General features: G+C 46.5%; 1 protein-coding gene across 1 annotated transcript in view; it reads right to left on the reverse strand.

Moving 5' to 3' along the window:
• TAB2 (TGF-beta activated kinase 1 (MAP3K7) binding protein 2) overlaps positions 1–26,678 on the reverse strand; it is a 198,913-nt gene that overhangs the window by 44,068 nt on the left and 128,167 nt on the right. The window contains exon 2 of the mRNA XM_063917506.1: positions 1,147–1,193. The gene's annotated coding sequence lies outside the window, so the exon portion shown is untranslated. The remainder of the gene's footprint in view (positions 1–1,146; positions 1,194–26,678) is intronic.

Below are 26,678 nucleotides of genomic sequence, written 5' to 3' on the forward strand. Positions count from 1 at the left end.
TCCTCTCAGCGGAGCTGTGGAGAAAAAATGGCCCTGGTGAGTGCTGAGGAAGAAGCCCCGCCCCCTCAGCGGCGGGCTTCTGTCCCGCTTAAATGTACAATTCTTGGCGGGGGCTCATACATATATACAGTGCCCAACTGTATATATGCTAAACTTTTGCCAAAGAGGTCCCAATTGCTGCCCAGGGCGCCCCCCCCTGCGCCCTGCACCCTTACAGTGACCGGAGTATGTGAGGTGTGTGGGAGCAATGGCGCACAGCTGCAGTGCTGTGCGCTACCTCAGTGAAGACTGGAGTCTTCTGCCGCTGATTTCGAAGTCTTCTTGCTTCTCATGCTCACCCGGCTTCTGTCTTCCGGCTCTGCGAGGGGGACGGCGGTGCGGCTCTGGGATCGGAAGACGAGGGTGAGATCCTGTGTACGATCCCTCTGGAGCTAATGGTGTCCAGTAGCCTAAGAAGCAGGACCTATCTTCAGAGAGTAGGGCTGCTTCTCTCCCCTCTGTCCCACGATGCAAGGAGTCTGTTGCCAGCAGAGCTCCCTGAAAATAAAAAACCTAACAAAATACTTTCTTACAGCAAGCTCAGGAGAGCTCACTGAACAGCACCCAGCTCGTCCGGGCACAGATTCAAACTGAGGTCTGGAGGAGGGACATAGAGGGAGGAGCCAGAGCACACCAGAATATAAATTCTTTCTTAAAGTGCCCATGTCTCCTGCGGAGCCAGTCTATTCCCCATGGTCCTTACGGAGTCCCCAGCATCCACTAGGACGTTAGAGAAACCTGGTAAGTGCCCTCTATTTATTCTGCATAGTGCAGAATTCATACATTTAAGCAGACAAGCAAAATTAAAGTGTATAAATAACAACAAAACAGAATGAAGAATGATCAAGTATGAATACACTTTATAGACTTCTAAAGTAACGTGACTTCTTAATGTACAGCAAATAAATACTCACTCACACTTAACATTAGAAGTTGAAGCACTAGAACGGAAATCTGCAATCAAGTAATGTTGCCAAAAAACAGACATCGCTTAAACAACTCTGAAACTGTATGGGTAGTTTGAGATGTACAAGTAGTTTGGGAATGAAGCCAAGCACATAACAAATGAGCATTTCACACCAACAATATTTTGGTTCCAGAAGTTACCTCAAGTGCCCTTGCAGTCTTTCAGAACTGTGCCCTCACCGCATTTTCTGTACAAAAAAGAAAAGAAAAGAAAGAGAGGCAGGAATTAAGGCTTTATCATCTACATTACAATCTCAAGTGTAAACACATATATTAATCTTCGTAATTCAGTCACAAAAAGGGTAAAAAAATAATATGGAACAGATGTTATCTTATCTAGTCATCAAAAAAACACAAGCTAATATGAAGAAAGATATGTACGAAAATGTACATTTGCTACTTCCATATCAATAAAGTAATTTCATTCAGGTGCTGTTAAATAAGTACGCTTCATTGGGGTCAATTCAACTCTGCACAAATTGAATAGCTCCGGGAAATAGCTCCCGAAGCTATTCAATTCAGCGCAATGTGGCCCCTGACGAGAGGATTACTTCTCGCACCCCTGTTGGCGAGATACTGTTCTCTGGCCTCAGCGCGCCAGAAACATCGCGCGCGGCACTGAAGTCGGAGAATGCTAGTTCTCACAACAAAACACCCTGTTTAGTCTACTAGAACCATCCTCCTGCGACATAACAGCGTGTTGAATTGAACAGCTTGGGAGCTAATTCCAGGCACTATTCAATCCACGCAGTAAAGAACCGACCCATTTATTTGCCACCCCCTCTATATAAAAAGCAAAATGCTTGCCAGATTGATCTGGAGAATTCAAGTTTGTGCTGACCCATGCCCAGGACAAAAAGACATCTGCAATACATCCACAAAGGGAGTTGCTGTGGCTTAATTGTCTTAGTGGATTTTCAAACCAGTCTGAATATATCTTTCTAAAGTAAGAAAGATTATATAAAGATGGAGGGGCCATGAGTAAAATAGCAATTTCCCTAGCAGTGTGTGTATTCAAATTCAAAGACAGGGTCGACTGAAGCTACAAGAGACATATGGGGGATATTCAATCGTGGCTAATTGTTGGCTAAATCCCTGTAGCGTGGAGAAAGGCTATTCGTTAAAACAGCCCTTTTTCCACGCCTAAAAATTGGGGTTTTAAATGCAGAAACCCAATAGTTCTGCGGAATCAATGGGTGTCATTCCATGTCAGTTCAGCCATGCGTGTCCACCAACCATCTCAGATTTTTATGAACATTTTTGAGTTGAGAGGATGTAAAAAAAAAAAAAAAAACTATTTCTAGCTCAACCGACAATCCGTTTATTATATATTGATTTTTTAATTTATTAAATCATTTACTAATTGCGGCTTTTTTATCCAGTTTGACGTATGACCGGTGTTTATTAAGGAATCACTGCAAAATTTGCACCCCTAAGGTAGCTCTTCCTCTTGAATCCAAACCAAATCACTTTTTCTGCTTTACTTTTCGCATTACGGCAAAAATGCACGTTTTTTGAAAATACTTAAAAATGCTGGGTTCAATCAACATTAGATATCCCAAATTTTTTTCAGGTGCTTAACAAAGGTATACATTATTACCACACACAAAATCAGCATGGTACTCTGGGTTTCATAGTGGCAAAAAAAAAAACCAACAACATGAAGTTGACTTTCAATCACTGTTGTATTGCATACATAATTAACACAAGAAACCATGAAAAAAAAATTAATAAAAAAAAAAAATTAAACATGACATGAGTCCATAACTTAGGTTGAGCCAACAATCTCATTATCTTTCCGTTGTTTGGAACCTTTTGTAACTTTGTAAGTGTCCATGGCAACCAATCAGCATTGAAGTAATATTTATAATTTGCATATTATACAGTTGTACGGAGCAGCTGATTGGTTGCCATGGGCAACTTCTCCACAGGCTCACTTCTCCGCTCTTTTCACTGCTTCGTGAATAGATCCATATTATTTATATATATATATATATATATATATATATATATATATACATACATACATACACATAAATATATATATATATATATATATATATATATATATATACACATACATATACACAGCTAAAAAAAAAAATAAAGGGAACACTTAAACAACACAATGTAACTCCCAGTCAATCACACTTCTGTGAAATCAAACTGTCCACTTAGGAAGCAACACTGATTGACAGTCAATTTCACATGCTGTTGTGCAAATGGATAAGACAACAGGTGGAAATTATAGACAATTCGCAAGACACTTCAAATAAAGGAGTTGTTCTGCAGGTGGTGACCACAGACCACTTCTCAGCTCCTATGCTTTATGGCTGATGTTTTGGTCACTTTTGAAAGCTGGCGGTGCTTTCACTCTACTGGTAGCATGAGACGGAGTCTACAACCCACACAAGTGGCTCAGGTAGTGCAGCTCATCCAGGATGGCACATCAATGCGAGCTGTGGCAAGGAGGTTTGCTGTGTCTGTCAGCGTAGTGTCCAGAGCATGATGGAGGCGCTACCAGGAGACAGGCCAGTACATCAGGAGACGTGGAGGAGGCCGTAGGAGGGCAACAACCCAGCATCAGGACCGCTACCTCCGCCTTTGTGCAAGGAGGAACAGGAGGAGCACTGCCAGAGCCCTGCAAAATGACCTCCAGCAAGCCACAAATGTGAATGTGTCTACTCAAACGATCAGAAACAGACTCCATGAGGGTGGTATGAGGGCCCGACGTCCACAGGTGGGGGTTGTGCTTACAGCCCAACACCGTGCAAGACGTTTGGCATTTGCCAGAGAACACCAAGACTGGCAAATTCGCCACTGGCGCCCTGTGCTCTTCACAGATGAAAGCAGGTTCTCACTGAGCACCCGTGACAGAGTCTGGAGACGCCAAGGAGAACGTTCTGCTGCCTGCAACATCCTCCAGCATGACCGGTTTGGCAGTGGGTCAGTAATGGTGTGGGGTGGCATTTCTTTGGGGGGCCGCACAGCCCTCCATGTGCTCGCCAGAGGTAGCCTAACTGCCATTAGGTACAGAGATGAGATCCTCAGACCCCTTGTGAGACCATATGCTGGTGCCCTGGGTTCCTCCTAATGCAAGACAATGCTAGACCTCATGTGGCTGGAGTGTGTCAGCAGTTCCTGCAAGACAAAGGCATTGATGCTATGGACTGGCCCGCCCGTTCCCCAGACCTGAATCCAATTGAGCACATCTGGGACACCATGTCTCACTCCATCCACCAACGCCACGTTGCACCACAGACTGTCCAGGAGTTGGCGGATGCTTTAGTCCACGTCTGGGAGGAGATCCCTCAGTAGACCATCCGCCACCTCATCAGGAGCATGCCCAGTCGTTGTAGGGAGGTCAAACAGGCACGTGGAGGCCACACACACTACTGAGCCTCATTTTGACTTGTTTTAAGAACATTACATCAAAGTTAGATCAGCCTGTAGTGTGTTTTTCCACTTTCATTTTGAGTGCGACTCCAAATACAAACCTCCATGGGTTAATAAATTTGATTTCCATTGATAATTTTTGTGATTTTGTTGTCAGCACATTCAACTATGTAAAGAACAAAATATTTAATAAGAATAATTCATTCATTCAGATCTAGGATGTGTTATTTTAGTGTTCCCTTTATTTTTGTGAGCAGGAGAGAGAGAATTTTTTTATTTATTTTTTTTACAGGCGACCATGTTGGATAACCTGTAAAAAAATAATAATAAAAATAAAATAAATATGAGTGAAACGTCTGGAAAAATTGCCCTATGTATTTTCACCTGTAATTGAATACCCCCCAAAATGTGGTTCCTGCTGCCTTCATGTCGTCTGGTGACAATCGGAATGTGTAGTTCATAACTAATAGGCCGAAATTGGTGATGAGCAAGTGTTCCTACCACAGTCTTTGCTGTTTCTAGACGGCTATGCAGCTTGGTTTTGCAGTCTTTGACACTGTGTGTGCGTAGAAAAACTTTATGCAGTGTATCTTTTCAGCTCATCTATACAGGTCCAAAGGTGTCAAGATGCTTGCAGACTGGTGTGGGTGGCTAGATGTTTACTAACACCATCACTAAAGTAGTGAACATACTCCAATATTAGTAATAGTTCCGCTAAGTGTTTCATAACTACCGTAATGAAGGCATGCACAGGTATGGCTACATGGTCACGGGTATCACTTATAACACACATATTCACACTGTTTAAAGTGTTACACAATCATCTTGCCTAAAAACAGATGTAGCCATGCTAATCTTTGTTTTGCGGGAAGTATGCCCGCAAATGCACGCCAATGGAAGCCTATGGAGTGAACGCCAGCTGTGATCAGTCACAGCACAGCGCATTCACACTATGCCGCAATGCGTATGCCATGCGCTCGCATCACAGAATAGATGAGCGTGGCTCTATCTGTATACAACTATTCAACTATTTTCTGAAGTGCTTCTAGACCTGGGCATTTATATCACATTGTTGAAGCATACAAGTCCAATTATTTTTTACGTTTCGGTGAGTTTCGCAAACACACACAGAATGCATACCTCTTGCAGCAACGCTAACATACCATTTAGGTCATAAGGAACAAACCTTAGACAATCCAACCTGATTGTCTGGAAAACTGTATTTGAAAGCAAGATAGAGGGGTATATTCAATTAAGGTCAAAACTGCCGTCTTGTCGAAAAGATGGCAGTTTTCGACTTTTTCAGGTCGGAAGGGGTTCAGACCTATTCAGTCCCCAGCTTTATTATTTGACAAGTCGGGGAATTCGACTTGTGGAATAGCACGTGAATCTGCAGTATAGCTGCCGATTCACGTGCTTCTGAGGGAAACGGGGCCAAATCAAACAGGTTTTGGCCCCGTTTCCAACTATCTCAGTAAAAAAAAGTCGGACTGAGATGAGGGACCTGAGAGGAGGAGAGAGCCACAGGCAGACGGGGGACAGCCACGCTACAGCACAGCAGGAGGATGTGGCACAGACGCCGCTCACAGCAGCGTCCACCCGGCTCCAGCAAATGAGGTCCCGCTTGCTGGAGCAGAGTGGACACTGCCGTGAGGTCTGGTGGCTGTGCCACATCCTCCTGCAGCGCTGCTTTCCCCCGTCTGCCTGCGGCTATCCCACGTCTCCCCGCTGGTCTCCCCCCCACCCCCCTCTTCAGTCCCTCATCTCAATTCGACTTTTTTAAAGTCTAATTGAGATGGGCATTGAATAGCCCTTGTCGGATCCATTTCGACAAATGGATGTCGGAATGGATCCGACCTCAATTGAATATACCCCAAAGCTCTTTCAAGTTTCCTCCTGGAACTTTTACAGAAACAAAACTTTCTTTCCAGGGTACATCTGAGAATATTCATAATCTTCGTAAAACTGCTGTACCTGATGAACGATTTGTACAGGAAGGGCTTCCCTCTATAGTCTTCAGGTTCTGTCAGTATACCATGGGTTTCTTTAAGTTTTCTTAATTGTTTTACTATGTATTCTGTGACATTAAATAATTTAGGAACTCAAGTATGTTTAAGTTTTAAAATGTCATGATCTTCTGTTTTAATTATGTATGCGGTACAACAGTAATTGAAAGTCTACTTCATGATTTATTTTTTCTCCACTATGAAACAGAGTACCATGCTGATTTTTTGTGTGGTAGCAATATATAGCTTTGTTAAGCACAAAAAAATTAGTATATCTAAAAGGCCCATACACAATGGGCGATTTTGAGCTGAAAGCAGCTCACTTTTGGTGTTTTGAGCTGCTCTCAGCTCAAAACCGTCCAATGTGTATGCTCCGACGATGAGCGCTGATGCACACCTCCGCTTCATCACCGGCAACCGCCATTAATCTTCTGGTATCACCAGCAGATGAACGGCTTTCCATAGCGTACTGCTGTGGAAAGCCGTTCACCCCCGCTGACATCGCTGGGCAGGGGGGGGGGGGGGGGGGGAGAAACGATTTCCAGCCCAGCAATGTCAGCCATCTTCGTTGTGCATACACGCTGGACAAAAACGCCCGGTGTATATGCACATTTATGTTGACTGAACCTAGCGTTTTTAAGTCTTTTCGAAAAACGTGCGTTTTTATTGTAACTTAAAACGCAAAGCAGATAAAGTGATTTGGTTTGGATTTTTTGATTCGGGAGGAAAAGTTACCTTAGGGGTCTAAATTTCATGGTGTTTCCTTAACAAACACCTGTGCTACTTCAAATAAACTGGATAAAGATGAAGCAGTTAGAAAATAACTTAATAAATTGAAAAATCAACATTTAATAAACGAATTGTCAGACAGTCGAGATATTTGGCAGAAACAGTTGTTTTCACATCCTCTCTTAACTAGAATGTGGAATGACCCATGGCTTTTCCCTTTGCACAAAACCGCGATTTTGCATTTTCTCACAGACTCTACTGCACAGTTGGTCCAGACCAACATCAGGTATTCATGGGTGGGGTAATCACTGCTGAATGAATTGAATATCCCCAAAGTATCCTAGATGTACATCCAGTGATCCACATGCCTTGGTCAGCTTAGTAAATATTAGCTTTTGGGGGCGGAAGGATTCAATGCTCATGAAAGTGCAGTAAAATTTGTGGTCTACCATAACAGAAGGTTATGTGCACAGCAGGATATTGCCATGATGTCCAGCAGCACATCGAGCAGACTTGAACAAAATACATTTAAAAAATGCCATCCCCAACCCATAGAATGAATGAAAAAATAAATAAATAAAATAAATAAGGGACCCTCCTCCAAACAAAAAATATCCAAAAACACATTGCAGCCTAGTTTTTGCAGTTACAACAAAATGAAATACAAGACTTCGGTTTCATCTAGACAGAGGACACAAACCACAGCATATTACCAAGCAAGATGACATGAGCAAAAAGTGACCCATCTGAGTGCTCAAACAGGACTTTTTGTTCTACACACGACTAAACCTGACCTCCCTGGGTGCAACAAGCACTATAATTACGCACAATTGAAGAAGATCACAACATTATTTTCTCTCATCCTTCCCGTGAGAAGTGCCCGCAACCGGCGCAAGAAAAAAAAAGAAAAAAAGAATTGAATTGTGCCCAGAGATCTTCCGTCACTTAAGAAAGGAGATTGGGCGCACATAAATTAATAAAAACAAGTTTCTGAAGACAGCTCTACAGTATGAAAGCTACTGCTATAAATATTGTATTAACTCAGGTGAGTGCAGGTAATCTTACGTTGATCATCATCATAAACTCATAGCAGGGCACGGTACCAGATTGTAAACTCTAAAAATATGCCTATCCCTTGTGAATGTGACCTGCTGACCTGAGCTGGCTCATGGCACTCCGCCTCCTGGTTAACTTGCTCCCTCCCCGCTATGCCACCTCTTTCTGCCTGCTGCACTGGTCCAACATGCTGAATGTAGAAGTATTTGGAGAAAGACAGGAATGCTGGGTTTGCCTCTGCCCACCTAGGCAAACCCAGTCCCCTGTCCATATCCATATCCAGGAAACAGGACTCGGGGAAACTCCACTGAGGGGAATCCATTAATATACAAACAATCTCATATTTGTGGGGGATGAAATGGCTTGAGCAGCAGAATCTGGAATGGTCAGGCTCTTTGGAGAGCTACAGCGGATAGATGGAAAGCCAGTGCACATAGCCATTAACAGACAAGCTAATCTTCCTGGGGACAGACTGATCAACAATCACTTCTCCTGCAGGTATCTAACTAATTGCAGTTAATTTAATTGTCTTTTGCACCTCCTGCTGGGTGTCTTTTAGCATCTATTGGAGCTTTTCAATTGTTGCTCCAAACAGACGACCACTGCTGATTAATGCGCATGTGAGCTCCGGGTTTAGCTGTGCTAAGTGGCTATACTCATCTATAAAGCCTGAACAGACTTCCAAAGCCTGGGTTTGGGCACCCAAACTATGGACTTTAACAAATTTTTTCTTGCAAATCTGGGGGGGACGTGATTAAAAAAAAAAAAAAGGGAGTCTACCGGAACAACTGAATAGCTCCAATAGACGCCCATTTCTTCAGACAGCCACCACTGAAGGGGTAAGTGGGGTGGTCAAATCTTGCACTTAATATTGTGCTAGACTTTAGTGCCCCCTATTCACAATACACCACACAGCTATAGCCTACCTCTCTCAACAGTCCCACTGTCCCAACCATGGGCCACATGTTTTGGGCACGCCCAGGTTTCCTCACATTACACCCCCCACCCACCCACCCGCACACCAGATTTAAATTGCAATAACTTGTCAGTGCAAGACAAAATTGTAATAAAAACTTTAAAGCTTTGCTTTAGATATACTTGAGTCAAAGAAACGTCTTTACGCTAAACTGAAAAGGCTGAAAATTGCTTAAAATCTGCAAATAATTAAGGATGTGTGTGACTGGTGACAACCAAACGGATGCAAACACCTCTTTCAAGTAGTTATCTAGATGGTATATACATAATGTAGACTGTTCTCTAGAAAACAGTAACTCATTGTAACCGACCCTTTTGTGCTTCAAATGGGGTCAAATAGGGACAATGGAGTACAGAATTCTTTAAATATTTTTAAGAAATTTGAAGGACTGCATAAGGCATTTTGTCTTAACGGCAAGATATATACAATCTTAAATATCAATTCCTATTTGCTCTTTAATTTATGTACACTAACTAAACTTACTGAGCTTCTGCAGAATTGCTATTGAACTAACTATTCATGTTCAGGCACACATAAGGTATGTAGAGTTCAATCATAAAAGATCTGTAGCTGTACAACACTGAAACAAAATGCAAATAATATTTTTCTTTCTTCCATTTTAGAATGAGATGGGGGTATAAGAACATTGAAATTTGGGGATTAGCCTGCTGGCTACCCATTCTCATCCAAACTAAGTTTAGCAATACTTGCACTGTATTGTATTATTGTGCTTGCACGGATATATTTTAATATACATTGTGTATTTCTTAAATATCACCAGATAGGTTGATACACACTGCTACTATTATGGAATTATGCTGTTCGTTTGTATAGTTAATCGAGTACATGCCAACTGGCTGATGTTCATTAGCAGGCAGCAAGCATACTACAGGGAAACATGCTTTAGGATTGAGGTGGTCTAGTGGGGGCTTGCAAGGCAGATGGGTTAAAGCTATGGTTGATCTGGCAGCAGGGCAGAGAAGGTTCGGTCGCAAGATTGTCAGCTTCCCTATAGATTGCAAGATTGCGAGCAGGGCCTTCCTACCTCTATGTCGGTCTGTTTTTGCCCAGTTTTGCTCTAGAACTGTTGTTCTAATTGTAAAGTGCAACAGAATATGCTGCGCTATATAAGAAACTGCTAATAAATAAATAAATAAAATGTATTGTGAGGTCTCTGGATTTTGCTACTGTACCTGCATAAAAAGCAAGAACACTGTACTTGCCAAAAGTGAGAACAAATGGAATGCTGTCCCTACCTCCTGGGTGAAAGAAAGAATGGTACTATAACAGGGCTTACCAAACCCCAAGGGCCAAGTCACCCTGGCCCCTGGATTATGCTGGTAGCAGGAAGTAGATCCTCTTCAGCCTCAGCAGCCCCAGTGGAGATTTATGGGTGTGCTTGTATTGCGGCGGCCATTTCATGCACAGGAGTGCATGTGCTGAGTGTCCGTCCCAACCTGCGCTGACTGCTGTGTCTGTCCGTCCAGACCCAACTAAGGGGGTACCCCCAGGCAAACCAGGTCTCCACAGTCACACTGTTGAGCAGCTGACACCCCACCCCCTCAGGCAAGAAACACTCACGTCAACACAACTAAGAGTGTACCCCCCAGGCAAACCACCCCTCCACAGCCACCCCATAGGCAAACACCCCCCTCCCCCTCCCCATGGCCACATCACTACCCCCTCCAAAGCCACAATCCATGTCCATGCATAAACCCTCTTATTGGAAAGCTCTATGCAGGGGTTTAAAGACAGCAGTTTATGCGTGGATATGGATTGTGGCTTTGGAGGGTGTAGTGATGTGGCCATAGGGAAAAGGTGGCGGGGGTGGGTTAGTGTTTGCCTGTGGGGTGGCTGTGGAGGCGTGGTTTGCCTGTGGGTGCACCCTTAGTCGTGTTGCCGTTGGGGTTGCTTGCCTGAGGGGGGGGGGGGCTGGGCGGGTCAGCTGCACAGTAGTATGACTGTGTAGTCCTGGTTTGCCTATGGGTATCCCCTTAGTTGTGCGGCTGTGGAGGTTGGTTTGCCTAGGGAGGGTGGTGTTCAGGTTTTAAAAAAAAAAAAAAAAAAATTTATAGGGGGAGGCGGGGTGTCATTGGCCTGGCTCCTACACTTTCATCCTGACTCCTAGATGTTTTTTTACAAAATTGTCAAGCCCTGTACTATAACCAGTATTGCTAAAATGTTTATGTTGTGCATTTCCATCTAGTCGCCTAGGTACTTTATTTCACCTACACTGAGATACAAGAAAGGCCATGGGTGATGCATAAGGCAGTGCAGTTGCCTAAACATTAACCATTCATTTAAACACTGCTACCTGGAGCCGTGAAATGCCTATGCATATATGCACCATATGTACTCAAAACACTAGTTCAACATCTTCAGGCTAACATTCACTAGAGAGCCAAAGGAATTATGAATAAACTCTGGCTGTTTGGACGTTGCCTAAATTACAGACCATAATTAATTGCTCAGCATCCTACAAATATTGCTAGCGACAATAAGGAGCAGTATTTTGGAAAATAGGCAATATTTTTGCTGGCAGAAAAAACATGTACATTTTAAACAGAACAATGGTGTTAAGAATGTAATGGACTTGTGCTATTACGTATTTCTCTGCTGATTACCTGAACTCTTAAGTGGATGAAGGCTATTTAGATTTAGAAGTTCCTTCAGCATAACAAATGACAACTCCCTTCCCATAGGCTTAAAGCTTCACAGACACCCTTCTGCCAGTGGGAACCAGGCCTTTTATGTAAACTCACACACTTTGTTTTTTTTAATTTTTTAATTTTAATATGAAAACAAAACTAAAGGCCCATACACATTAGACGATGTCGCTCTGTGAGCGACAACGTCTAACGTCTCCCCCTCCCGGGCCGGCCGGTCGGCAGCCGCCTGTACGCACTGAGCGATATGACCGCTCATATCGCTCAGTGACGTCACGCCCCCGCCAGCCCTGCATGAAGGTCGTGGACGACAGTCCACATCCTTCATGCATGCCCTACCGACAGCGACGATCGTTGCCGACCCGCGGGGCCGCGCATCGATCGTCGCTGGCGGCATACACACTTAACGATATAATGAGCGACGTCACTCAAGGAGGGGGAAAATGAGCGACGTCGCTCATTATATCGTTAAGTGTGTATGAACCTTAAGAAATAAAAATATTTTAAAACACTGTTATTGTCCCCTTTGCTGGCTAACTACAAACTTAGTTTGTAGTGAGAGAACTACTTCTGTGCATTCAGTTTGCATTTTTCAGGATTTACTTTGTGTTGGCAAGAATACAACCGTAGGCAAGTGGAAAGGTCTGAACAGTTGCAATTGGCTTGGCATTACAGAAGCTCAAACTGCAGCTAGGATAACAGACTATGGGGTATATGCAATTAGCGGCGAATCACGGCAATTTTTCGTCCGTTTTTCAATTCGACAGTCTAATTTCGGCAAGTGGGTGCCGAAATTGACGATATGCAATAAAAAAACGGATTCGACAGTCCCGCTGACAAAAAACGGCCGATTTGACGGATTTTGTTCCGATTTTTTAAAAACGGGTAAAAATACGGAAAAAAATGGCGTGGGGTCCCCCCTCCAAAGCATAACCAGCCTCGGGCTCTTCGAGCTGGTCCTGGTTCTAAAAATCCTGAGAAAAGATAAGAATTTACTCACTGGTAATTCTATTTCTCGTAGTCCGTAGTGGATGCTGGGACTCCGTAAGGACTATGGGGAATAGCGGCTCCGCAGGAGACTGGGCACAACTAAAAGAAAGCTTTAGACTACTGGTGTGCACTGGCTCCTCCCACTATGACCCTCCTCCAGACTTCAGTTAGGATACTGTGCCCGTAAGAGCTGACACAATAAGGAAGGATTTTGAATCCCGGGTAAGACTCATACCAGCCACACCAATCACACCGTATAACTCGTGATACAATACCCAGTTAACAGTATGATAACAACTGAGCCTCTCAACAGATGGCTCAACAATAATCCTTTAGTTAAACAATAACTATATACAAGTATTGCAGACAATCCGCACTTGGGATGGGCGCCCAGCATCCACTACGGACTACGAGAAATAGAATTACCGGTGAGTAAATTCTTATTTTCTCTGACGTCCTAAGTGGATGCTGGGACTCCGTAAGGACCATGGGGATTATACCAAAGCTCCCAAACGGGCGGGAGAGCGCGGATGACTCTGCAGCACCGAATGGGCAAACTCTAGGTCCTCCTCAGCCAGGGTGTCAAACTTGTAGAATTTAGCAAATGTGTTTGACCCCGAGCAAGTAGCTGCTCGGCAAAGTTGTAGAGCAGAGACCCCTCGGGCAGCCGCCCAAGAAGAGCCCACCTTCCTCGTGGAATGGGCTTTCACTGATTTAGGATGCAGCAGTCCAGCCGCAGAATGTGCAAGCTGAATCGTACTACAGATCCAGCGAGCAATAGTCTGCTTTGAAGCAGGTGCACCCAACTTGTTGGGCGCATACAGGATAAATAGCGAGTCAGTCTTTCTGACTCCAGCTGTCCTGGAAACATAAATTTTCAGGGCCCTGACTACATCCAACGACTTGGAAGCCTCCAAGTCTTTAGTAGCCGCAGGCACCACGATAGGTTGGTTCAGATGAAAGGCTGACACCACCTTAGGGAGAAATTGGGGACGAGTCCTCAATTCTGCCCTATCCATATGGAAAATCAGATAAGGGCTTTTACATGACAAAGCCGCCAAATCTGATACACGCCTGGCCGAAGCCAAGGCCAACAACATGACCACTTTCCACGTGAGATATTTAAATTCCACGGTTTTAAGTGGCTCAAACCAATGTGACTTTAGGAAATCCAACACCACGTTGAGATCCCAAGGTGCCACTGGAGGCACAAAAGGGGGCTGAATATGCAGCACTCCCTTAACAAAAGTTTGAACTTCTGGATGAAGTCCCCACTCTCCCGGGTGGAGGTCGTGCCTGCTGAGGAAGTCTGCTTCCCAGTTGTTCACTCCCGGAATGAACACTGCTGACAGTGCTAACACGTGATTTTCCGCCCATCGGAGAATCCTTGTGGCTTCTGCCATCGCCGTCCTGCTTCTCGTGCCGCCCTGTCGGTTTACATGGGCGACCGCCGTGATGTTGTCTGACTGGATCAGTACCGGCTGGTTTTGAAGCAGGGGTTTTGCCTGACTTAGGGCATTGTAAATGGCCCTCAGTTCCAGAATATTTATGTGCAGGGAAGTCTCCTGACTTGACCATAGTCCTTGGAAGTTTCTTCCCTGTGTGACTGCCCCCCAGCCTCGAAGGCTGGCATCCGTGGTCACCAGGACCCAGTCCTGTATGCCGAATCTGCGGCCCTCTTGAAGATGAGCACTCTGCAGCCACCACAGCAGAGACACCCTGGTCCTTGGAGACAGGGTTATCAGCCGATGCATCTGAAGATGCGATCCGGACCACTTGTCCAACAGGTCCCACTGAAAAGTTCTTGCATGGAACCTGCCGAATGGAATTGCTTCGTAGGAAGCTACCATATTTCCCAGGATCCGCGTGCAGTGATGCACCGACACCTGTTTTGGTTTTAGGAGGCCTCTGACTAGAGATGACAGCTCCTTGGCCTTCTCCTCCGGGAGAAACACTTTTTTTCTGTTCTGTGTCCAGAACCATCCCCAGGAACAGTAGACGTGTCGTAGGGATCAGCTGTGACTTTGGAATATTTAGAATCCAGCCGTGCTGTTGTAGCACCTCCCGAGATAGTGCTACCCCGACCAACAACTGCTCCCTGGACCTCGCCTTTATCAGGAGATCGTCCAAGTACGGGATAATTAAAACTCCCTTCTTTCGAAGGAGTATCATCATTTAGGCCATTACCTTGGTAAAGACCCTCGGAGCCGTGGATAGACCGAACGGCAACGTCTGGAATTGGTAATGACAATCCTGTACCACAAATCTGAGGTACTCCTGGTGAGGATGGTAAATGGGGACATGCAGGTAAGCATCCTTGATGTCCAGTGATACCATGTAATCACCCTCGTCCAGGCTTGCAATAACCGCCCTGAGCGATTCCATCTTGAACTTGAATTTTTTTATATACGTGTTCAAGGATTTCAAATTTAAAATGGGTCTCACCGAACCATCCGGTTTCGGTACCACAAACATTGTGGAATAGTAACCCCGTCCTTGTTGAAGTAGGGGCACCTTTACTATCACCTGTTGTGAATACAGCTTGTGAATTGCCTGTAACACTGCCTCCCTGTGTGAGGGAGTTGTTGGTAAGGCAGATTTGAGGAAACGGCGGGGGAAAGACGTCTCGAATTCCAGTTTGTACCCCTGAGATACTACTTGAAAGATCCAGGGATCCACCCGTGAGCGAGCCCACTGATTGCTGAAATTTTTGAGACGGGCCCCCACCGTACCTGGCTCCGCCTGTGGAGCACCAGCGTCATGCTGTGGACTTAGAGGAAGCGGGGGAGGACTTTTGCTCCTGGGAACTGGCTGTATGCTGCAGCTTTATCCCTCTACCTCTGGGCAGAAAGGACGCGCCCCTAACCCGCTTGCCCTTATTGGGCCGAAAGGACTGTACCTGATAATACGGTGCTTTCTTTGGCTGTGAGGGAACATGGGGTAAAAATGTAGACTTCCCAGCCGTTGCGGTGGAAACGAGGTCCAAGAGACCATCCCCGAACAACTCCTCACCCTTATAAGGCAAAACTTCCATGTGCCTTTTAGAATCCGCATCACCTGTCCACTGCCGAGTCCATAACCCTCTCCTGGCAGAAATGGACATTGCACTTATTTTAGATGCCAGCCGGCAAATATCCCTCTGTGCATCCCTCATGTAGAAGAGTGCGTCTTTAATATGCTCTACGGTTAGCAATATAGTGTCCCTGTCTAGGGTATCAATATTTTCCGACAGGGAATCTGACCACGCAGCTGCAGCACTGCACATCCATGCTGAAGCAATAGCAGGTCTCAGTATAACACCTGTGTGTGTATATATAGACTTCAGAATAGCCTCCTGCTTTCTATCAGCAGATTCCTTCAGGGCGGCCGTATCCGGAGACGGTAGTGCCACCTTCTTTGACAAGCGTGTGAGCGCTTTATCCACCCTAGGGGATGTTTCCCAACGTGACCTATCCTCTGGCGGGAAAGGGTACGCCATTAGTAACCTCTTAGAAATTACCAGTTTCTTATCAGGGGAAGCCCACGCTTCTTCACACACTTCATTTAATTCCTCAGATGGAGGAAAAACCACTGGTAGTTTTTTCTCTCCAAACATAGTACCCTTTTTTGAGGTACCCGGGGTAACATCAGAAATGTGTAACACATTTTTCATTGCCTCAATCATGTAACGTGTGGCCCTATTGGAAGTTACATTAGTCTCATCGTCGTCGACACTGGAGTCAGTATCCGTGTCTACATCTGTGTCTGCCATCTGAGGTAGCGGGCGTTTTAGAGCCCCTGATGGCTTTTGAGACGCCTGGGCAGGCACAGGCTGAGAAGCCGGCTGTCCCACATTTGGTATGTCGTCAAACCTTTTATGCAAGGAGTCGACACTGTCGCGTAATTCTTTCCACAGCACCATCCACTCAGGTGTCGACCCCGCAGGGGGTGACATCACATTTATCGGCATCTGTTCCGCCTCCACATAAGCCTCCTCATCAAACATGTCGACACAGCCGTACCGACACACCGCATACACACAGGGAATGCTCTGACAGAGGACAGGACCCCACAAAGCCCTTTGGGGAGACAGAGAGAGAGAGTATGCCAGCACACACCAGAGCGCTATATAACACAGGGATCCCACTATAAATGAGTGTTTTTCCCTTATAGCTGCTTATATTATATATACTGCGCCTAAATTTAGTGCCCCCCCCTCTCTTTTTTACCCTTATGTAGTTTGACACTGCAGGGGAGAGCCAGGGAGCGTCCTTCCAGCAGGGCTGTGAGGGAAAAATGGCGCCAGTGTGCTGAGGGAGATGGCCCCGCCCCTTTTCCGGCTGACTTCTCCCGCTTTTTCTGGAATTCTGGCAGGGGTATTTTTACACCTATATAGCCTTCCAGACTATATATGGTGTAGATTTGCCAGCCAAGGTGTCTTATATTGCCCTCAGGGCGCACCCACCCCCCCATCATTGACCGGAGTGTGAGGTGTGCATGAGGAGCAATGGCGCACAGCTGCAGTGCTGTGCGCTACCTTGTTGAAGACAGAAGCCTTCTGCCGCCGATTTTCAGGAACACTTCTTGCTTCTGGCTCTGTAAGGGGGCTGGCGGCGCGGCTCCGGGATCTAACAGCGAGGTCGGGTCCTGTGGTCGATCCCTCTGGAGCTAATGGTGTCCAGTAGCCTAAGAAGCCCAAGCTACCACCAGTTAGGTAGGTACGCTTCTTCTCCCCTTAGTCCCTCGCTGCAGTGAGTCTGTTGCCAGCAGATCTCACTGTAAAATAAAAAACCTAAAATATACTTTCTTTCTAGGAGCTCAGGAGAGCCCCTAGTGTGCATCCAGCTCAGCCGGGCACAAGATTCTAACTGAAGTCTGGAGGAGGGTCATAGTGGGAGGAGCCAGTGCACACCAGTAGTCTAAAGCTTTTTTAGTTGTGCCCAGTCTCCTGCGGAGCCGCTATTCCCCATGGTCCTTACGGAGTCCCAGCATCCACTTAGGACGTCAGAGAAAATGGACAGGGGATCCCCCGTATTTTTAAAACCAGCACCGGGCTCTGCGCCTGGTGCTGGTGCAAAAAATACGGGGGACAAAAAGAGTAGGGGTCCCCCGTATTTTTTACACCAGCATTGGGCTCCACTAGCTGGACAGATAATGCCACAGCCAGGGGTCACTTTTATACAGCGCCCTGCGGTATTAAATATCCAACTAGTCACCCCTGGCCGTGGTACCCTGGGGGAGTGGGGACCCCTTCAATCAAGGGGTCGTCCCCCCCCCAGCCACCCAAGGGCCAGGGGTGAAGCCCGAGGCTGTCCCCCCCCAACCAAGGGCTGCGGATGGGGGGCTGATAGCCTTGAGAAAATGACAAGAATATTGTTTTTTTCCTGTAGTACTACAAGTCCCAGCAAGCCTCCCCCGCAAGCTGGTACTTGGAGAACCACAAGTACCAGCATGCGGGAGAAAAACGGGCCCGCTGGTACCTGTAGTACTACTGGAAAAAAAATACCCAAATAAAAACAGGAGAGACACACCTTGAGAGTAAAACTTTATTGCACACCTGCCGACACACACATACTTACCTATGTTGACCCGCCGACTGCCACGTCTCCTGATCCGACGATCCGGGGTACCTGTGAATAAAATTATACTCACCTCAATCCAGTGTCCAGATATAAATCCTCGTACTTGGCAAAACAAATAAACGAACACCCGTACCAGCGGACTGAAAGGGGTCCCATGTTTTCACATGGGACCCCTTTCCCCGAATGCCGGGACCCCACGTGACTCCTGTCACACAGGTCCCTTCAGCCAATCAGGAAGCGCTACTTCGTTGCACTCACCTGATTGGCTGTATGCGCGTGTGACCTCAGACAGCGCATCGCAAAGCCTCTCCATTACTTTCAATGGTGGGAACTTTGCCGTCAGCGGTGGGGTTACCCGCGGTCAGCCGCTGACCGCGGGTGACCTCACCGCTGACGCAAAGTTCCCACCATTGAGTATAATGGAGAGGCTTTGCGATGCGCGGTCCGACAGCTCAGACGTGCAGCCAAATCAGCAGAGTGCCAGGACGTTGCGCTCGCTGATTGGCTTAAGAGACCTTTCTGTGACAGCAGTCACGGGGGGGTGGGGTGGGGGAGGGGGTCTCTGCATTCGGGGAAAGGGGTTCCATGTGTAAACATGGGACCCCTTTCAGTCCGCTGGTACGGGTGTTCGTTTATTTGTTTTGCCAAGTACGAGGATTTATATCTGGACACTGGATTGAGGTGAGTATAATTTTATTCACAGGTACCCCGGATCGTCGGATCAGGAGACGTGGCAGTCGGCGGGTCAACATAGGTAAGTATGTGCGTGTCGGCAGGTGTGCAATAAAGTTTTACTCTCAAGGTGTGTGTCTCCTGTTTTTATTTGGGTATTTTTTTTCCAGTAGTACTACAGGTCCCGCATGCTGGTACTTGTGGTTCTCCAAGTACCAGCTTGCGGGGGAGGCTTGCTGGGACTTGTAGTACTACAGGAAAAATCAATATTCTTGTCATTTTCTCAAGGCTATCAGCCCCCCATCCGCAGCCCTTGGATTGGGGGGGGGGGGGGGGGGGGGGGGGGGGGGGACACACAGCCTCGGGCTTCAGCCCTGGCCCTCGGGTGAGTGCAACGAAGTAGCGCTTCCTGATTGGCTGAAGGGACCTGTGTGACAGGAGTCACGTGGGGTCCCGGCATTCGGGGAAAGGGGTCCCATGTGAAAACATGGGACCCCTTTCAGTCCGCTGGTACGGGTGTTCGTTTATTTGTTTTGCTAAGTACGAGGATTTATATCTGGACACTGGATTGAGGAGAGTATAATTTTATTCACAGGTACCCCGGATCGTCGGATCAGGAGACGTGGCAGTCGGCGGGTCAACATAGGTAAGTATGTGTGTGTCGGCAGGTGTGCAATAAAGTTTTACTCTCAAGGTGTGTCTCTCCTGTTTTTATTTGGGTATTTTTTTTTCAGTAGTACTACAGGTACCAGCGGGCCCGTTTTTCTCCCGCATGCTGGTACTTGTGGTTCTCCAAGTACCAGCTTGCGAGGGAGGCTTGCTGGGACTTGTAGTACTACAGAAAAAAAACAATATTCTTGTCATTTTCTCAAGGCTATCAGCCCCCCATCCGCAGCCCTTGGATGGGGGGTGGGGGGGGGACAGCCTCGGGCTTCACCCCTGGCCCTTGGGTGGCTGGGGGGGACGACCCCCTGATTGAAGGGGTCCCCACTCCCCCAGGGTACCCCGGCCAGGGGTAACTAGTTGGATAGTTAATGCCACGGCCGCAGGGCGCTGTATAAAAGTGACCCCCGGCTGTGGCATTATCTGTCCGGCTAGTGGAGCCCGATGCTGGTGTAAAAAATACGGGGGTCCGCTACTCTCCCCCCCCCCCCCCCCCCCCCCCGTATTTTTTGCACCAGCACCAGGCGCAGAGCCCGGTGCTGGTTTTAAAAATACGGGGGATCCCCTGTCCACCCCCCCCCCCCCCCGGATTTTTAGAACCAGGACCGGCTCGAAGAGCCCGAGGCTGGTTATGCTTTGGAGGGGGGACCCCACGCCATTTTTTTTTCTCGGGATTTTACCATTCCATTTATAAAAAATAAAAAAATAATATTTTTAAAAATAAATAAATAATACTTGTGCCTCCCAAAAAGACAAACCAAGTACCTAATCCCTTCTAATATAAATAGATATGCTATTACCAATAAAAAAAAACACCAAAAAAAACATGTTTTAAATTTTTTTTATTAGATTCACCCACCAAAGTGTGGCGGATTGAAAATTACGAATTTACTGTCTAAAAGCACTGTTGTCGAATTTCAAAACTTCAATTGAATATACTTTTGTCGAATTGCCGCATTTGTACCATTGCAGAATAGTCGAATTTGACAAATGTCGAATTTCAAAAAGTCGAATTTTGAAAGTCCGTTTTTTTGACGGAAAGTACTGAATTGCATTGTCGATTTTTTTTTTTTTGGCGAAAAAGTCCTGTTTTTCGACAATTTCGAGAATTCGACCGCAATTGCATATACCCCTATGACCTGCTGCATCTTAAAGGGCCAAACAATTTTATGTACCGTGCACAGCAGCTCTTAACCAAAATGTATTACAGTATATGTCCTACATACTATAATCGGGGAGCTTGATTGGTTAATGAAAATGAAGGTTTTGTAGCAGCTTTGGAAATGTATATGTACAATGCTTCGAGATAATTTGATCCACTTGACCTAGTAATTACACCTGTATTTTTACATTTTATTTTATTTTTTTGCAAATTCAAATCAAATAGTATCATCAGAAGTTTTAATGGAACATTAATGAAGGCAACATGTTTAAGAAAGACTGCCACTGCGGGAACATCACTAAATGGGACAGATTCAAAAGTTTGAAAACATGTATTTTTCTAATAGCCTCCTGAGACGCAGGAGGAAAAAAAAAAAAAAAAAGTGTGTGTGTAAACTGGGCACTTTGGGAATCCCAATGGTAGTTTGGACGCCCAAAGCAGGAAGTTTAGACGGGTTTAGCCATTTTAGACGGTTAGACCCTGCCTGTGTAGGCACAACATGCGCAATGTGCATAGGGAGCCCATACACAATTGAACTGTGACAGTTGTTTGGGCATCTAAAAAGTTCCATTTAGAGGGATTTTTAGATCCCCAAAACAACTGAATTGGCCCCTATATGCCAGAGTACTGGTCACAGTGGTCTCTCTACCAGTTCACATGCTAGTGAAACGTTAAGGTTCAGTGGTAAAAGCAGGAGTTATCCAATTTGTTATGATGATAAAAAAAAATAAGAATTTACTTACCGATAATTCTATTTCTCGGAGTCCGTAGTGGATGCTGGGGTTCCTGAAAGGACCATGGGGAATAGCGGCTCCGCAGGAGACAGGGCACAAAAGTAAAGCTTTTACAGGTCAGGTGGTGTGTACTGGCTCCTCCCCCTATGACCCTCCTCCAGACTCCAGTTAGGTACTGTGCCCGGACGAGCGTACACAATAAGGGAGGATTTTGAATCCCGGGTAAGACTCATACCAGCCACACCAATCACACCGTACAACTTGTGATCTAAACCCAGTTAACAGTATGATAACAGAGGAGCCTCTGAAAGATGGCTTCCTAAACAATAACCCGAATTAGTTAACAATAACTATGTACAAGTATTGCAGATAATCCGCACTTGGGATGGGCGCCCAGCATCCACTACGGACTCCGAGAAATAGAATTATCGGTAAGTAAATTCTTATTTTCTCTATCGTCCTAAGTGGATGCTGGGGTTCCTGAAAGGACCATGGGGATTATACCAAAGCTCCCAAACGGGCGGGAGAGTGCGGATGACTCTGCAGCACCGAATGAGAGAACTCCAGGTCCTCCTTTGCCAGGGTATCAAATTTGTAAAAATTTACAAACGTGTTCTCCCCTGACCACGTAGCTGCTCGGCAGAGTTGTAATGCCGAGACCCCTAGGGCAGCCGCCCAAGATGAGCCCACCTTCCTTGCGGAATGGGCCTTAACAGATTTAGGCTGTGGCAGGCCTGCCACAGAATGTACAAGTTGAATTTTGTTACAAATCCAACGAGCAATCGACTGCTTAGAAGCAGGTGCACCCAACTTGTTGGGTGCATACAGTATAAACAGCGAGTCAGATTTTCTGACTCCAGCCGTCCTTTAAATGTATATTTTTAAGGCTCTGACAACGTCCAACAACTTGGAGTCCTTCAAGTCGTCTGTAGCCGCAGGCACTACAATAGGCTGGTTCAGGTGAAACGCTGATACCACCTTAGGGAGAAAATGCGGACGCGTCCGCAGCTCTGCCCTATGTCGAATGGAAAATTAAATAAGGGCTTTTATAAGACAAAGCCGCCAGTTCAGATACTCTCCCGGCCGAAGCCAGGGCCAGTAACATAGTCACTTTCCATGTGAGATATTTCAAATCCACATTCTTTAGTGGTTCAAACCAATTGGATTTGAGGAAATCTAAAACTACATTTAGATCCCACGGTGCCACCTTAGGCACCACAGGAGGCTGTATATGCAGTACTCCTTTGATAAAAATCTGGACCTCAGGGACTGAGGCCAATTCTTTTTGGAAGAATATTGATAGGGCCGAAATTTGAACCTTAATAGATCCCAATTTGAGACCCATAGACAATCCTGATTGCAGGAAATGTAGGAAAACGACCCAGTTGAAATTCCTCCATCGGAGCACTCCGCTGCTCGCACCACGCAACATATTTTCGCCAAATACGGCGATAATGCTTCGCGGTGACTTCCTTTCTTGCCTTTATCAAGGTAGGAATGACTTCTTCTGGAATGCCTTTTCCTTTTAGGATCTGGCATTCAAACGCCATGCCGTCAAACGCAGCCGCGGTAAGTCTTGAAAAAGACAAGGACCCTGCTGAAGCAGGTCCCTTCTCAGAAGTAGAGGCCACGGATCGTCCGTGACCATCTCTTGAAGTTCCGGGTACCAAGTCCTTCTTGGCCAATCCGGAGCCACTAGTCTTACTCCTCTTTGCCGTATAATCCTCAATACCTTTGGTATGAGAGGCAGAGGAGGAAACACCTATACCGACTGGTACACCCAATGTGTTACCAGCGCGTCCACAGCTATTGCCTGCGGATCTCTTGACCTGGCGCAATACCTGTCCAGTGTTTTGTTGAGGCGAGACGCCATCATGTCCACCATTGGTTTTACCCAACGGTTTAATAGCATGTGGAAAACTTCTGGATGAAGTCCCCACTCTCCCGGGTGAAGGTCGTGTCTGCTGAGGAAGTCTGCTTCCCAGTTGTCCACGCCCGGGATGAATACTGCTGACAGTGCTATCACGTGATTCTCCGCCCAGCGAAGGATCCTGGCAGCTTCTGCCATTGCCCTCCTGCTTCTTGTGCCGCCCTGTCTGTTTACATGGGCGACTGCCGTGATGTTGTCCGACTGGATCAACACCGGTCTTCCTTGAAGCAGAGGTTTCGCCTGGCTTAGAGCATTGTAGATTGCTCTTAGTTCCAGAATGCTTATGTGAAGAGACTTTTTCAGGCTCGACCACACTCCCTGGAAATTTCTTCCCTGTGTGACTGCTCCCCAGCCTCTCAGGCTGGCATCCGTGGTCACCAGGATCCAATCCTGCATGCCGAATCTGCGGCCCTCCAATAGATGAGCCTCCTGCAACCACCACAGAAGGGATACCCTTGTCCTCGGCGACAGGGTTATCCGCAGGTGCATCTGAAGATGCGACCCTGACCATTTGTCCAACAGATCCCTTTGCATGGAATCTGCCGAAAGGGATTGCTTCGTAAGAAGCTACCATTTTTTCCCAGGACTCTTGTGCATTGATGTACATACACCTTTCCTGGTTTTAGGAGGTTCCTGACCAGGTCAGATAACTCCTTGGCTTTTTCTTCGGGAAGAAAAACCTTTTTCTGAACTGTGTCCAGAATCATCCCCAGGAACAGCAGACGAGTTGTCGGCATTAATTGGGATTTTGGAATATTCAGAATCCATCCGTGCTGCTTTAGCACCTCTTGAGATAGTGCTAAACCCATCTCTAGCTGTTCTCTGGACCTTGCCCTTATTAGGAGATCGTCCAATTATGGGATAATTAATACGCCTTTTCTTCGAAGAAGAAATATTATCTCGGCCATTACCTTTGTAAAGACCCGAGATGCCGTGGACAAACCAAACGGCAGCGTCTGAAACTGATAGTGACAGTTTTGTACAACGAACCTGAGGTACCCCTGGTGTGAGGGGTAATTGGAACGTGGAGATACGCATCCTTGATGTCCAAGGATACCATAAAGTCCCCTTCTTCCAGGTTCGCTATCACTGCTCTGAGTGACTCCATCTTGAACTTGAACTTCTTTATGTACAGGTTCAAGGACTTCAGATTTAGAATCGGCCTTACCGAGCCATCCGGCTTCGGTACCACAAAAAGAGTGGAATAATACCCCTTCCCTTGTTGTAGAAGAGGTACCTTGACTATCACCTGCTGAGAATACAGCTTGTGAATGGCTTCCAAAACCGTCTCCCTTTCTGAGGGGGACGTTGGTAAAGCAGACTTCAGGAAACGGCGAGGTGGCTCTGTCTCTAATTTCAACCTGTACCCCTGAGATATTATCTGCAGGATCCAGGGATTTACCTGCGAGTGAGCCCACTGCGCGCTGTAATTCTTGAGACGACCGCCTACCGCCCCCGAGTCCGCTTGCGAAGCCCCAGCGTCATGCTGAGGCTTTTGTAGAAGCCGGGGAGGGCTTCTGTTCCTGGGAAGGAGCTGCCTGTTGCTGTCTCTTCCCTCGTCCTCTGCCTCGTGGCAGATATGAATAGCCCTTTGCTCTCTTATTTTTAAAGGAACGAAAGGGCTGCGGTTGAAAGGTCGGTGCCTTTTTCTGTTGGGGAGTGACTTGAGGTAGAAAGGTGGATTTCCCGGCCGTAGCCGTGGCCACCAAATCCGATAGACCGACCCCAAATAACTCCTCTACGCATCGCCTGTCCACTGTCGTGTCCATAAAGCTCTTCTGGCCGAAATGGACATAGCACTTACCCGTGATGCCAGTGTGCAGATATCTCTCTGTGCATCACGCATATAAAGAAAAGCATCCTTTATTTGTTCTAACGACAGTAAAATATTGTCCCTGTCCAGGGTATCAATATTTTCGATCAGGGACTCTGACCAAACTACCCCAGCACTGCACATCCAGGCAGTCGCAATAGCTGGTCGTAGTATAACACCTGCATGTGTGTATATACCTTTTTGGATATTTTCCATCCTCCTATCTGATGGATCTTTAAGTGCGGCCGTCTCAGGAGAGGGTAACGCCACTTGTTTTGATAAGCGTGTTAGCGCTTTGTCCACCCTAGGAGGTGTTTCCCAGCGCTCCCTAACCTCTGGCGGGAAAGGGTATAAAGCCAATAACTTCTTTGAAATTAGCAGTTTTTTATCGGGGTACCCCACGCTTCATCACACACGTCATTTAATTCTTCTGATTCGGTAAAAACTACTGGTAGTTTTTTCACACCCCACATAATACCCTGTTTAGTGGTACCTGTAGTATCAGCTAAATGTAACATCTCCTTTATTGCCAAAATCATATAACGTGTGGCCCTACTGGAAAATACGGTTAATTCGTCACCTTCACCACCGGAATCAGTGCCTGTGTCTGGGTCTGTGTCGACCGACTGAGGCAAGGGGCGTTTTACAGCCCCTGACGGTGTTTGAGGCGCCTGGACAGGCACTAATTGAGTGTCCGGCCGCCTCATGTCGGCAAACGACTGCTTAAGCGAGTTGACGCTATCCCGTAATTCCACAAATAAAGGCATCCATTCTGGTGTCGACCCCCTAGGAGGTGACATCCTCATATTTGGCAATTGCTCCGCCTCCACACCAATAACGTCCTCATACATGTCGACACACACGTACCGACACACAGCAGACACACAGGGAATGCTCTATACGAAGACAGGACCCACTAGCCCTTTGGGGAGACAGAGGGAGAGTCTGCCAGCACACACCAAAAAGCGCTATATATGACAGGGATAGCCTTATGATTAAGTGCTCCCTTATAGCTGCTTTTATATTAATATATTGCCATTTATTTTGCCCCCCCTCTCTGTTATACCCTGTTTCTGTAGTGCAGTGCAGGGGAGAGACCTGGGAGCCTTCCTGACCAGCGGAGCTGTGACAGAAAATGGCGCCGTGTGCTGAGGAGATAGGCCCCGCCCCTTTTTCGGCGGGCTCGTCTCCCGCTATTTAGTACATTTAGGCAGGGGTAAATATCTCCATATAGCCTCTGGGGCTATATGTGAGGTATTTTTAGCCTTTTTAAAGGTTTTCATTTGCCTCCCAGGGCGCCCCCCCCCCCAGCGCCCTGC

The sequence above is a fragment of the Pseudophryne corroboree genome, chromosome 4, assembly GCF_028390025.1.
Source record: "Pseudophryne corroboree isolate aPseCor3 chromosome 4, aPseCor3.hap2, whole genome shotgun sequence".
Classification (NCBI taxonomy): domain Eukaryota; kingdom Metazoa; phylum Chordata; class Amphibia; order Anura; family Myobatrachidae; genus Pseudophryne; species Pseudophryne corroboree.